The sequence below is a fragment of the Dipodomys spectabilis genome, unplaced genomic scaffold (genome assembly GCF_019054845.1).
Source record: "Dipodomys spectabilis isolate Male_0828 unplaced genomic scaffold, ASM1905484v1 ptg000147l, whole genome shotgun sequence".
In the NCBI taxonomy this organism is placed as follows: domain Eukaryota; kingdom Metazoa; phylum Chordata; class Mammalia; order Rodentia; family Heteromyidae; genus Dipodomys; species Dipodomys spectabilis.
The window spans coordinates 1616245-1622246 of record NW_024870824.1 but is presented as its reverse complement, the minus strand read 5'-3'; positions in this window follow the sequence as shown (position 1 = coordinate 1622246).

Below are 6002 nucleotides of genomic sequence, written 5' to 3'. Positions count from 1 at the left end.
TTTGTTTAATAGTATCACATGGTACTTTCTTTAAATCCAGAAAAAGTGCTTCAGAAGATAATTAAACTAAACGATAAATTAAGAAGTAATAAGAGATCCTTTTTCTATCATAATCAAAGTCACAGTTTTAATATAATAATCAGTATTTGAACCTACTTAGAAGGCTGATTATTTGGGAATTTACAGATTTCTTTTTGAATTGTAAGTTTGTTAGGCAATAACTTAATTTAAAATTGTCAGATGCTGCCCATCTCCCCTTTCATAGTGCTAAGATTCCAAAATAAAGCTAGGCAAGTTTTCAATTACTAGGACACAGCTCAGCCTAACACTGCCAGACTTCGTACCCCTTGAAGATGAAGTTACTCTTGAGAAATTCTCTGCTTATCTCCTTTGTTTCTATTCTTGAGTTTTAGCTATAATTACTTCAATAATCATTTTGAATTATGACAATGGGAATGCAGAATATGTCTCACCCATTCTTTTTTTTTTTGGGGGGGGGGTGGGGTGTCCAGTCGTGGGGCCTGAACTCTGGGCCTGAGTGCTGTCCCTGAGCTCTTCAGCTCAAGGCTAGCGCTCTACCACTTGAGCCATAGTGCCACTTCCGGCTTTTTTCTTTTTGCTTATATGGTGCTGAGGAATCAAACCTAGGGCCTCAGGCATGCAAGGCAAGTGCTCTACCACTGAGCCAACTTCCCAGCCCCATCTCACCCATTCTTGGTAACTGGTATCACAATTCTCACAATCAGAATTATTATACAGATTTTTGGTTATTTTTTGGTGTTGAGGTCGAACCTAGGACTTTGTGCATGCTAAGCATATACTCTACCACTGACGTATATGCTCAGCTGTTTATAGATTAAATTGATGTGAGCTTTCAGAGAAAGCTAAATATTTGAGATAAAAAAGAAAAACTTTATAGAATAAAATATAATGATTCCAGAATTTAATATAAAAAATTTTAAATCCGCCTCAGGCCATAGTAAAAATAGAGTATCTTATTTATTTATCTATTTATCTCTATTTATGTGTGTTTTTGTGTAGGCATGTATTTGTGTATGCAAGAATTTATGTGCTGGTCCTAAGACTTGATCTAAAGGTCTGGGCACTGTCTCAGAGCTTTTTCACTCAAGGCCAGGGCTCTGCCATTTAAGTCACAGTTCCATTTCCCACTTTTTTGATGGCTAACTGGAGTTAAGAGTCTTATGGACTTTCCTGTCCAGGCTAGTTTCAAACTAAGATAGATCTCAGCCTCCTGAGTAGCTAGGAAGAGAGGAGTGAGCCATTGGTAACCAACTTATTTTTATAGCTTCAAAAACCTGCTCTGGAATGGGTAGGAATGCAAAACTACACTTCTTATCATATCAAGTTTATAATAATAACAGTAATTCCAGTATGCACATTTTCATTATGTTGCATTTCATAAACACAATCACAAATGAGTTTCATATGGTATCAATTTTAAGTGTTTATTATTATATTTCTGCCTTCTATTATCTTTGTTCAATTTCCATTTTTAATATAACATTTATTTTGCTTCTTTTGTCAGTTGTGGGGCTTGAATTCTGGGCCTGGGCAGTGTCTCTGAGCTCTTCAGCTCAAAGCCAGCAGTCTACTGCTTGAGCAATAACAACATTTCCAGTTTTCTAGTGGTTAATTGGAGATAAGAGTCTCACAGACATTCTGGCCCAAGCTGGTTTTGAACTGTGAGTCTGAGTCTCAGATTTCAGCCTCCTGAGTAGGTAGGATTACAGATTACAGGTGTGAGCCATCGGGTGCCCAGCTATTTTGCTATCTTTTATTTTATTTATTTATTTTTTTGGGGGGGTCCGGTCATGGGGCCTGAACTCTGGGCCTGGGTGCTGTCCCTCACCTCTTCAGCTGAAGGCTAGAGCTCTACCACTTGAGCCACAGCGCCACTTCCAGTTTTTTGAGTGGTTTATTGTCAGTGAGACAAGAGGATTAAAATATATAATATCTAAGGTTTCTTTCAACTCTAAATCTTCAGTTCTGAGTTCACAATACCTTAGGCATGAATCCTGACTATTACTTTACCACCTCAGGAAACACTTGGACTTCCAATTAATGAGGATAATACAACCTACCTAATAGAGTTGCTATAAAAACTAAGTAATTTAATACAAGTAAAACTCTTTGGCAAGTGCCTGACACCCAGATGTCTTTTGCTAAATATTATTTCTTGTTACTTTATAATATCTTCATCTTATAAGTAGATATTCATTTAGCCTTCTATTTACTTAACATATGTTTACTAAGTAAGTATGGTACTATGCTCTTTATATCAGAAATTTAGAAAAAGGCTCATATCATTATTCTTGTGGAAGAAAAACAAGCAATAGTTACAAGTTCAGAGCAGTAAGTGCTTTAATAGCAGAGAGAAGACTGGGTTGGCATATCATAGGTGAGATCATCTTGAATTGAGCCCTAAAGCTGAGCTAAACTTAACTCATGTTAGCCAGTGCCTAGGTGTAGTAACAGGAATAAAGAGTAGGGGTATTCAAAGAGGTCCAGTAGAAGGCCATCACTGGCCTAGACTCAGATCATGTAAAAGCAGGAGTATTAGACCTTTAAATAGCTCCATATGCCTAGAGAGGAGGATATATATGACAATTTGCAGACAAGCTAGTGAGGAGGTGCAGAGGAGGAGATATCTCAAAAGAAAACAAAAAATAAGTAAAAGAAGTCAAGGTTGATAACAGATGAGGTGGAAAGGGCTCTTGTGAACAGTGGAGGAAGGCATGTTTGATTGTACACGATGTAGCAGGGAGATTAAATGTTACTTTCCCATCACCCTTTATCTTCCGTTTCTATTTATTTGTTTGAAGTATATTGTTTTTAGCTTTCACTTTATCTCCACTATTTTTATAATAGGTATAGTTTCTTTTGTTGTTGTTGTTGTTCTAATGGATTTCTAAGGCAAGAGTAGCAAATTTTTCAGTAAAATACACAGAAAATATTTGTAAAAATGTGAACTACAGGACAACTCCAGATGCAAGGTTCCCACAAGGGCTGTGTACCATGAGTATGGTTCATGGGGGGCATGAAGATCATTCCTAAGGACACACTATCACTGTCCCCAGTGGCACTAAGGATTTAAAGAAGGAAGGATTTCTATGAATAATACTCTTGGGAAGAACATTTCACTGGCAATATCATGAGGTGGAAAATATGGCTTTGAAACGTGCAGCTTCCCCTGGAGGAAAAAGATAAGGCACTCACGGAGAAATGTGCATATTCTTTCAAGAGGATCTGAATTTGATCCTCTTTCCTTTATTAACCACATGTCTTTGGGGTGAAACAGTCACTGGGTATATGCATGGGGAGAGGAGTGGTTGGGATAAACAATGTACTCAAAAAAGCCTGAGCTCATACAAAGGAGCTATTATTATTACTCAAAAAAGGTTGACATTCTAAGCTGTGTGGCAATGGAAGCCAAAAGATACAGTGAAGGTAGTGAGTGAATGCCAAGATCAAGTCAGTGGTCAAATGGATGTATTGCTTAATGTATAATGAATATCCCTGCCCTGCTGCATGCTTTTCAAGATTTGTTCTTCAATAAATAACATGCTGCTTTTTTCTGGATGCTTTCAATTTGTCTTTATCTCGTATTTTCATTCGTTTTATTCTGTTGATATCAATTTCCTATTGTTGAGAGTTGACAAAGTACCATAGATTTGGCAGCTTAAAACAACACAAACTTATTATCTTAGACATAAGTAGTCCAAAATGTTCTACAGAGCTAAAAACTAAGATGCTAGCAGAGTTGCCTTACTTCCAGAAGAAAGGACTTCTTTTTCAGAAGAGAACTTTGTTTTTGTTCAGCTTCTAGAGGCTACCTGCATTCCTTGGCTCATGGCTTGTTCCTTATTCTTCATTCATACATCTTCTTCTTTAACTCTCTCCTCACCTCTCTTTGTAATGATTCTTGTGATTACATTGGATGTACCCAAACAATTTGAAATTAACTTCCCAGTAAAAGATTCTTACTTTAGTCACATCTGCAAAGATATAAATATTTTGGCAGTTTCTTACTCTGTTTAGTAATATGATTTTGGTCTTGTTTTTGTTTTATTTTATGATTCTTCACTTGAAATATGTTGAGCTTCTTGTATCTTTGGGCTTATTGTTTTCATTAACTTCTTTTTTCAATTCAATATTCATATGTTTCATTCAACTGATCAATATAGTTAAACAGCCACTGAAACTGTATTCATTTTTTTATTTTCTCTGTACAGTTTCTGTTACTATGTTTTTATATCTCATGATTTAATGTTAATTACATCTAGCTCATTTTTTATTTCAGATATTGTATTTTTAATCTCTAGAAATCCCATTTAGGTCTTTCTTCATATTTTTTCATTTCTCGTCTCTTAATATTTAATGTTTTACTTCCATAAAATGGAATATGTTCATAAAACTGTTATAAGAAAAGAATTTTCTATAAAAAGTGCTGATTCTAACATATATGTGGTTAAGGATCATTTTATCCCACCTTTTGCATGCCTGGCCTTTTTTATTGGATCAGGTATTTTAAATCTCATGTCACTGAAAGTTTGTTTTCCATTAACTTATTCTTTTTTTTCTTTTTCTTTTTAGTTAACTCACCTGGAATTAGTTTTGAACATTCTAAAACTTAGTTTTATGATCTGTCTAATATCATTTTACTACTAAATAAACAAACTGTGGAAGGGTTTGCTCAATGCATCATATATAAGCAAGTCTTTTCATTTAGGCTGGTATGAACATGACTTACTTTTAGCTCTGTATAAACCTATATGACTCTGCATTCATTTGCTTCTGTTAGTTCATTCTTTAGGTTTGGGTGATTTTCTTACAAACATGCTAACTCAGAAAAGTACTCAGCTGAAGATCTGAGTAGCTCTCTTCTCTTAATTCCTTTGCCATACAGATTCTATCTCCCTGTACTTTACATCAGAGAGGCTGTGAGGCTCTGTTTGGGATCCCCTAGGTGTGCTGTAGCGTTTCCAGGCAATAAACTGGAGTAATCATTGAATTCTCTCATGATTATAGTTATGCACTCTTTATTGCCTAAAATTTGAAAGCCTTTGTTTTATATATTGTCATGGTTTAAACAATGGGTTTGGACATCAGGTAGACAAGGAATGACCTTGTATGAGTAACCCTGATTGTCAACTTGATTGGACTAAAAATCACCTACATGATTACTAACACATACCTCTGAGTGTGTCTGTGAGGTATTTTCAGAGAAGATTACTATAATGAAGAAGATGTGCCTTGAATGTGGTGATACCATCACATCAGCTGGCTAGTGCAGGCATTATTTCTGTTTCCTGGCCATCATGTGAGCTACTCTGCTCTGCCATGCCTTCTTTCCTTTCCACCATGATAGAATGAAGGCTCTGAGCAAAGTAAATATTCCTTCCCTTTAAGTTGCTTAAGCAAGACATTGTTGTCACAGCAATGAGAAAAGATAACATACATATGTTTCCTGGATTTCAGTATTCTTTTAAATATAAATATATTTAACAGAGAAATTTTATAAACATTTTACTGCCACTATCTGCATTTTACTGCATTTATCGCTCCTCCCACCCCTCTCTCTTTGTGGTACTAGGATCAAACCTAGGTAGGACTTGGTGTATACTAGACCTTTGAGCTACATTTCCCAGCCCCAGAAGTATTTCTTAAGAAAGTAACTATATCAGTAGTGATTTTTATTGTCCTTAATTTCACAAGAGTCAGATCCATAACTCAAAGAGCCATCTCAACATGCAACACATCATATTGACAGTCTCCCCCTCTAGTCTAATGTGATTCAGAATTTATCTTAGTGAGTAGCCCACAATAACCCGTTCAACTGCTCATCACACCTACTTTGCATATTGTCTTAATCCCCAAATATAATGGCTAATTTTACATGTCAACTTAACTGAGCAACAAGCCGACCAGGTACTTGGTGAACCATGATTTCAGAGTGTGTCTATGAGGATGTATGTGGAAGA